This window comes from Diabrotica virgifera, chromosome 9 (assembly GCF_917563875.1).
Source record: "Diabrotica virgifera virgifera chromosome 9, PGI_DIABVI_V3a".
Classification (NCBI taxonomy): domain Eukaryota; kingdom Metazoa; phylum Arthropoda; class Insecta; order Coleoptera; family Chrysomelidae; genus Diabrotica; species Diabrotica virgifera.
In genome coordinates, this window is record NC_065451.1 from 71,271,034 (window position 1) to 71,280,858 (window position 9,825).

Here is a 9,825-nt window from a genome sequence, read left to right on the forward strand (position 1 = left end):
GAGTATAGAAAGCTTGATGATAAAATCGATAGACTCAAATTTGCAACACATAGGGACAACAATAATAGAATTTTATATAGGTACTCGAACATATCATTTACAATCTGATAATAACATGCACCATGTTAATAATAACAGTAATAATTCGTTGAGTGATAATAGTGATAGTTCGGACTTATCTATTCGTTTTTCTACTAGTAACTTTACAAATTCTAATTTGTATAATTCTGAACAACCTTCTCATACCACCATTGATAATAGTCTGAATGAACCAGGTGATCAAATTCATAGTATTAATTCATCTATATCTTCTGACCCAGACGATGTCTTCAATAGCTCTGTACAACACAATTTCTATACACCTTTTATCAAATATTCCGGTGTAGTTTTTTCAAATGATGAAATATCTCTACTACAAAAGGGATTTAAATTTAACCCCCCCCCCCTAAATTCAAGAAAACAACACCTTAAAAATCTAGAGTTACTTGGAGTAGAGTGTGAGAGTATTTTGCAATCAATACCTTTAGATAATACAGAGGAAATTAGGAATAATGTTAAAGTCATGCTCAAAAAAGAATTAAATAATATAAATTCAAACAGAAATGGTAATAACAACAGATATAGTACGGAAGTTAAAGACACTATCAAATCTATAGAACAAAAGATTGCTGAACACAACCTTACGGTTACTAAAGCAGATAAAGGTAGCACAGTAGTTATCTTAGGTACGCAAGGTTACTAGCAAAAAGTGACTAAATTCATCATGGACAACAAATTTATTACAAAATCAATTAACATTAACACCTTTAAAACAAAAGTTAGAACTTCCATTAATGACATAACTGAAATCTTTGATACTGTTACCAAAAAGAAACTTCTACCGACTAAAAAAATTATACCTAGACTCTATGGACTAATGAAAATTCATAAAACCGACATCTTTGAAAATATACCTATCAGACCAGTTGTTTCTTTCACTGATTCTCCAACTTACTCTCTAGCTACGCACTTGGATAAATTTCTGAAAACTTTATACAACGGCAAATTTGATTATGTTGTCTCCAACAATTTAAACTTAACTGACAAATTAACAAAAGTCAAGCTTAATAATGAAGACATACTCATTTCACTTGATATAACTAACTTATTTACTAATATACCTATACAGGAAGTAATCAATATTATTGCTTTAGATTTATGGAATAACAACTATACACCGGGCCAAATTATAGAGTACACAGAGCTGTTGAGGTTATGTCTGAGCCAGAATTTCTTTAATTTCAATAACATCACATATGTTCAACCGGATGGACTTGCTATGGGCTCTCCACTGTCCCCAATATTAGCGGACATATTTTTGAATGATCTTGAATCTAATCAAATAATGAAGAACAATCATTTCATGGATTACATCAAATTTTTCTCTAGATATGTGGATGATATTATAATAATTTGGAATTGTACTATTGACACCCTACACAATTTTGTGGATTACCTTAATACACTACATCACTCTATTAAATTTACATTAGAGATTCAAGATGACTCAAATAGCTTAAATTTCTTAGATCTTACTTTAACGCTCAGAAATGGAACGATTGACTTTGGTATATTTAGGAAACCTACCCATACAGGTACAGTTATACCAGCAGATTCACATCACCCAATACAACATAAATTAGCAGCTTTTTACAGTTACATCAATCGTCTTACCTCTATTCCATTAACATCAACCTCATTTAAAAAAGAATTAAAAAATTATCCAACAGATTGCAGTTAATAATGGTTACAGCGTTAACTTAGTGAATAAATTACTTCACAAAAAGACGAATAGACTTCTAGAACATCAAGTCTATACACAACCTACGATGGCTGAATTAGAACCAAAGCCATATAGATCGCTGACATTCACAGGTCAGTTCTCATATAAACGTGCCAAACTTTTCAAAAACTACTGTAATATCTCATTTAAAACAATATCAAATTTGGGTTTGGTTTTCCTTAATAACAAGGACATTCGTGACAAATCTAAGCGTAGTGGAATTTACAAGCTGAACTGTCATACCTGTGGGTCCTGTTACGTTGGTCATTCAACATTAGGCTGAAAGAACACCTTAGATACATAGAACGTCCATCATCTGGCCAATCACATTTCTCCCAGCATATCCGCAACTCGAACCATACATTTGATCCAAACACTGATTTCAATATCCTCCACATCAATAACCGAGGTTTCATTTTAAACAACCTAGAACATTTAGAAATATTAAGATCTCTTAAAGACCCTGATTCACATACATTAAATGCACAGTTAGAACTAGAATTTATCCCTGCCTATTCTGTTTTAATTTAAACTTTAAAAAAATATTTTCTGAATAATTTTAAACAACTCTTATATACTAAATATTCTATTATTAAACACTCAACTTAGTTGTTTTAATGGTTATTTTGAGGATCTGGACTGGGAGTCTTCAAAATAAAATTTATTAAAATTTCTAAACAATACCCCATTAATTTTCAAAAATCATAGAACAATTTAACTCATTGGATAACATAATAGTGAACACCCAACTTAGTTGTTTTTGAAAAAATTTTTGAAAGTTGTTTTGAGGATCTTAATTAAGATTCTTCAAAATACATTTTATTAATAATTTTTAAACAATTAGTCCATTAATTTGTAAAATCAAGAATTTCAATAGCCACATACCAAACACTTGATGCACTACATTAAGCCAGTACTATAGACAATAGTTTCAATTTCAATTTTATATGGGCTTTCAGATACAAAACATTATAATATTAATTTAACTAATTTCTCACCTTTAACAGTTCTCCATTCTCCAATAACCCCATCATATCATAGTTTGATTCATATATCCCTTTGATAATCACATCAGTATCATCCAGAAATCTTGTGTATAATCGGTTTCAAATTCTTTCCCATAGAATTAATACCGCCTTCTAGGGGCTAACCAAACATCTAACCACGTGGTGGATAAAATTCATACCACACCAACGGTATCTTCAACGGTATCTAAAACTTTTTTAAAAAATCAGAAAATTCTGGTATGATAGCTTGGCTTGTTTATTAACCCACAGCAATGGCATCCGCTTGCACAAAAATTTAATACAGAATTTGATCCATTACAAAACACACTCCATAATGTATCTCTGAATTATCTTATACAACACTATGTTAAATTATATCATCAATTTTAACAATAATAATTTGAGATTATTAATATGAACGTCCAAAATCATACACTCCTTAATTTTCTGATACTTTTAACTATTCAGACTATTTTACAAAACCGGCAAAATGTTCTTAAACAATCTATAATCAAGGTACTGTGAAGAATTTCGAATTGCGACTTCAGACAGCTGATATACGAACTATGATATCTACTAACATTACTGTTGTAATAAATCTTTGAAATTGGACTTACCACGGGGTTGTCAGCAGGTGATTCTTAATTGATCTGAACCTTTGGAAATCTTTTATCAAAAAGGGTAGTGTTAAGCTATATCTGCATTTAAATAATACAAACGTATGCCCTTCCACTACGATTAGGTACCCTAACAACACACAACATTCCAGGAATGTACTACCAAAGTTCTATCAATATTTGAATGTCCTGGACATTTAGGGAACATTCGGTGAACATCTGTTTAAATTATTCCTGGAATGTTACCATAAGACATTCTGTGAACATACTACCAATGTTCCTATATTTTAAGTTGCGAAATAATACATACGTGTAAGAGATACAACATTACTTATAACATACCAGACAAACTAAGTGACATTTTAGGCCTACAGTGCAATAATATGTCAAATTTAAAGAGTTTCCCAAGATTATAAACATACAAATGTAATAAAAATTATTGTTCGCGAATATTCAATTTGGAATGCGATTTTGTTAATAAAAAAAATACTTATAACTTATGCAAAACCCAAGAGAGGCATTTATATTTATTTCTTTTGCGTTCATTTTCAAATTCGCCGTGCATATATTTTTGTGCATGGCGCTTGAGAGGGCATCACGTGACTAAAAACGACCAACCAACGACCTCGCTTCGGCCATCTTGGCATCTTCATCTTGGCGACCTTGCCTTGCCGTGGATTGTTTTTAGTTGTTTGTATTATTTGTGCTTTTTAAGAATATTTTTTTAATTCGGATACTTTTATAATAGCTTTAATAGTATTATTAACATAGTGCATAAAATGGTGTCCTGTTTTTAACGCAGTTGGAGTAGCAGAAACAAATGTAGATAAAAAAATCTGCAGGAATAACGTTTCAATTATGACAGAAGCTCAAAACAAATGACTGTGAATGAAAAGCCCTATTAAAAGGTTAGTATGCAAATATGTAAACGAAAGCATGCCCTGTATTTCAGAAAATAAATTAATACTATTAATACCCTAATAATACTATTCATAAAAAATCTTTTAAGTAACGTAGATATAACAAAGTGAATAAAAGGCATAAATCAGAAGAATTATTATTTTATTTTATAAGTTAATAATTGGTCATATCCATTTATTATTTTAATAATAATTGTGAATAAGCCACAAACTTCGCTTATTCCTAACTAAAATAGTAAATAGAGATAGGTAATAACAAAAGGATTTGTAAAACTAAAATAATTCTTTTTGCGTTTTTGCTAGTGTATGCGTTTATAAATAGGATGGTAGACCACACACTATAATATGCAGTACCAACTAATGAATACACAGAATATTATAGTCGATTTGCTAAACTCAGTCTCAGTACTAATTACTGTAATTTTGGCAAAATTGGCCAAAAACAAAAAAAAAATACCTACTAAAATCACTAGCCAGTTGTGTCTGAGTTTGGGGAACCGACTATACTAATAAACAATTTCTAAGCTGTTTTATAATAATTTTGTGAGTTCATTAATCATATTTTTTATTTAAAACTAAAATTTGTTAATAATGCTTAGTAATGCATATATTTTGTATTTTTAGCTTTCCAGAAGATCCTGCGAAGAAGACATGAAGTATAGATCAGATTTGTTAATAGAGGAGTATGTTCAAAACACTTTTTAGAAAAAGATATTGACAGAACTTCACTTTCATCTGTTCGTTTGAGAGACTGTGCTGTTCCAATAGCTTATGTCACACAGGTATATGCATAACCTAATTAATAATACAGTCCGTACAATATAGATACTGTTGTAATTCATTATCTACATCGGAGATCTAAGTTGACATTGTTGCCCAACTACAAAAAATTTTTGAATTCATTTTAAGTCAAATATATCACATAATTATTGCGAAGTAGATTATACAACAAAACAGATTAATATTCAATGTAAATAAATAAAAACATCAGAAATCGAAAACAAGAATTAAGGTATAATCTTATGTTACAGTTATTAAGGTACCAAGGGTATTATAGGGATATACGTTGACCGAAAGCGTTATTATTATAATACCTGTGGTGCCTTCAACGTTTAATGCCCGACTAAATTATTCTTTATATGCGAAAAATTTGAATGAATTTTGAATTGATTAGTTTTTAAATAAGTACATTTACCAGTAACAGTAGTAACGTAATTGTGGTAACCATAGTTTTACTTAGGTTGATATTTGTCAACTTGACAGTATCTAAGTCGTTATTTAAATTTAATGCCCAAGGGCGTTATATCGTACTTAACAGACTTCGAAATGTCATTATTTGTCAAATAATGTACCAGTAGGACATTAAAGTAAATAATAAAAACAATAAATATAATGAATACTAAATACTTATTTGTTTGTGAAAAATCTATTTCTTTGTGGCTTTTTTGTAATTAATTATTCTAATGGGGAAATAAGCCACAATTTACTTGAAAAAATAATTTTATTAAGGTTTCTACTTCCACATCGGATGTCGTTGTCAAAATACAAAATGTTCATTATTATTATTTTATTTATTAAATATTATTTATTATTTATTTAAATATTATTTAATATTTATTTTTTTATTATTATTATTTATGCATATTATTACCTGTAAATAATATTTCTTCTGATTGTTAATTGTAAAGGATAGAAAAATTACCTTTTATTTTATTTTCTTTTAGAATCAGCTGAGAGAAGTGGTCTACAAAAAACCAGAAAGTAAACGGAATATGTGGCTACGAAAAGCAAAAGAAAGGTTTACAAAGCAAATGTGACACATTTTTTTATAATATTTAGGAATGTCAGCAAATTACATTAAAAAATGTATGTAAAGATTTTTTGCAATAAAAATGTTTATATTTATCAAGGATGTATTATTTGGTATGGCCATATATCGTCAGTGATGTGACAGTACCTCCTATCTGTTTTTTCAAGAGATTTGTAAGATAGACTAAAAACTTGTTTCGGCCACCTCCTGTTTTCATATATTTTTTGACTTGTTTTGCAGTAAATTCAACTATCTATTTACTACAAAAAAAGTCAGAATACGTACGAAACCAGAAAGTGACCTTAAAAAATGTTTTTCGTCTCCTGCAAACCTCATGAAAAAACATATAGGAGGTATTGTCACATTACTGACGATATATTTCAGTGAATGTCTAAAAAATATACTGTGAATGTTCAAAGAACGTTCGTAGACATTCATGGAATGTTCTAACAAGACATTCAGTCTAAAAATATACTGTGAATGTCCAAAGAACATTCATGGAATGTTCCAACAAGACATTCAGTCTAAAAAATAGACTGTGAATGTCCAAAGAACATTCGTAGACATTCATGGAATGTTCCAACAGAACATTCTAAGAATATTTAAAATGCTGACACAGCACTTTCCTGGTACTTTCCAGGGACATTCGTGTGCATTTGGGGACATTCCAGGAATGTTTTCAATGTCCTGTGTGTACATTCTAGGAACATTCATGGAATGTTTTGTGTTATTAGGGTATACTTCCGGTTCCTTAGCACGTTGTTTTGTCAACGTCATAGACAATGGCACCAACCGAACACCTGTTGACGGACGTGATAACTCCACATTTCTTCCTTTCTCTTAATCTTTTCATTTACAATCTGGTTTTCTCTATCACTCTCTCTCTTTTAATTTTAAATTTTCTTCGTTAGTTCTTTTAACTTATCTTTTACAACTTCAGTTTAATGTTTCCTTTCAATTAAATTACATTCTTATGTTATTTAATGCATTCATATTTAATTTAAATTACATATTTATTTCGTGTCATTTATCGTTTGTCAGCGGGTCTGTTTTCGTTTTTCGAATTTCTACAAATTAGAAATTACATTTACCAGCTATAACATACATGGTAATTTGTCTGATTTGTCAAAATTGAATCATCTGTTACTTCATTGTCGCATGTTTATGTAGTTGGTGTTTCTAATAGAGTTAATGTATATTACTATTAGTTGTAATATTATATTAAATTCATATTTAGAATCAGCAATACTAACGTGGCTGTATAAAGTATTACTACATGAATATTTACAACAGAATGTTGGCAACCCTCAATACATGATGGAGAAGAAGAATTAGACAACTAACCTAGCTTGTTCTGACACTTCATACTTCATAATTCCCTCAATATTTTATAAAAACACAAAGTTTAAAAAACTGGCACCATAAAATTAAAATCAATACAGTTAAAATAAATTAAATCAAATGTAGTGCTCCAGACCTACCAAATTCCCTCATTGTTTGTTGTATCGTCCTTTGTCCTGTGTGTTTCTATTTGTTCAGTTGTGAGGTGAATTTACTTAACTAGCTATTTATTTATTTATTGACGGAAATTTTATAACACAATGTAGGTATACCACGAAAATATAATTTACTACTATTTTCCTTTATCTGGTTCAATAGATTATTAATATCTATCCATAGCTTATATCACTTAAAACATAGTTGCCATTCACAACCAATTACTTCTTACTACATTTATATTCCTATTTACTTTCTATTCCAATTCTCCACCCTTTAATTTATAATGTTTTATTTAAGTACCTACATTGTTGTTTTAATTCATATTTTAATTCACATTCACATTTTTACTTTTGTTGCTTTTTATTAAATGACGGCTAATATAGCATTTTAACTACAATTTGAAGCTTTCGATCTACCTACTCTTAGGCGAACAATAATCCTACAAGAGCACTACTCGTCAAAGATCAAGTACGGACCTTAAATATTCAGTTTGCAACTGCACATCCAGTTCTTACATACACAATAAATACTCGCTACATTTTTGATCCAAACGTTGTCAACTTATATCTACTAATAAATAGTATTCTTTAATGTATATATAAATATAAATAAAATTAAAACAAAATCTTTAAAATCAACACACATTAAAATTGTATATATGTCATTCACTAATTTGATCTACACAAACATTATAACAGGCGCAGATTTGTTGGTTGACTTACACCAACTCTCTCATCACCCTCAAGAATTCCTAAATCCCATAAATTTGTTTACCTTTGCTGCATCCTCCGTCTATTCCACCATATCCCGTTAACATAACTTCAACAGAAACATCATGATAATGAATACTGAGTTGTTAGCACCTTGTATCCGAATGTAAGTACGACACGTTATGATTGCATGATTATATATAGCATACTTCTGCACATGTTTGTGCGTTTGGGGGAAGTTTTACAACCCCCCCCCCATGATTGCATGCATGTGCATTGGTATGCTATTTCGCTACTTTTATGTATGTTATTCAACATTGGCTTGATCTTATGGATCTTTAGCATCTTTTACAACCAGACAATGTCCTAACTCTGGTTTTTGTTTGTAGCATTTTGTAACTTGTTACCTTTGACCTGAAGATTCTCTACAAATTTTAAAGAGCGAAACCGGTCGTCGGAAGTTATAATAAAGATTGAGAGTAAGTCTGACTTTTACTTCATTTAGAAATAAAAATATTGGAAAAGAAATGAAAGGCAGAATTTACAAAACAGTCATAAGACCAATAATGACATACGCGGCAGAAACACGACCCGACACAGAGAAGACAAAATGATTGCTCAAAACAGCGGAGATGAAAATCCTTCGAAAAATCGATGGTAACACTCTATGGGACAGAGCTAGAAGTACAGATATCCGACGGAGATACAAGGTGTATAACATTAATAACTGGGTAAGAAACAAAAGAATAGAATGGAATGACCACGTAAGCCAAATGACAACAAATAGGATAGTCAGGACAGCGAGAGACGGTTCCCCAATAGGAAGACGATCAGTGGGAAGACCACGAAAACGATAGAACGACAACTTACTAGAGGCACATTGAAAAAACAGAAAGAGTAATGTCTATACAAAATGAAGAAGAAGAAGAAGAACATCAAGAATTTAATACATTCTCATCCAAAACCCAAAATCCTAAAAACATTATCAATAATAACCATTTCATTACCTGTCAAACGGATTAAAATAATTAGAATCAAGACCGTTAGAGTTACACTATAGCAAAGAATAAACCAACGACTATAGTCGCATTTAACTTAGCCAAATTGCTTGACAAATCCTTTAGATAACAGAATGCATTGTAAGAACTTGACCTTATAGTTTATCTTTACGACCGAGAGAGAAATATAGCATAAGTTTAACTATAATTTTATACATAATTTACTCTCTCGGTCATAAAGATGTATGTAAATATATAACAGAAGACACAGGGTTCGATTTAATGTGGTTAAGATAAACATCGGAATAAAGGATAATAATTACCATTTTCGAAAGAATGTATTTTTAAGGGATTATTTCATGATGATTTCTGAAGGGAGCTTTTTTGTCGGGACTATTTTGTCGTGGCTATTTTGTCTGCAGGCTATTTTGTTGGAGCGGT

General features: G+C 30.5%; 1 long non-coding RNA gene across 1 annotated transcript; it reads left to right on the forward strand.

Moving 5' to 3' along the window:
- The first annotated feature begins 3,887 nt into the window (after positions 1-3,887).
- Positions 3,888-6,271, forward strand: LOC126891805 (uncharacterized). Its single transcript, XR_007700578.1, has 3 exons — positions 3,888-4,354; positions 4,991-5,148; positions 6,091-6,271. It is a non-coding gene; the product is annotated as an uncharacterized LOC126891805 (long non-coding RNA).
- Positions 6,272-9,825: the final 3,554 nt, after the last annotated feature.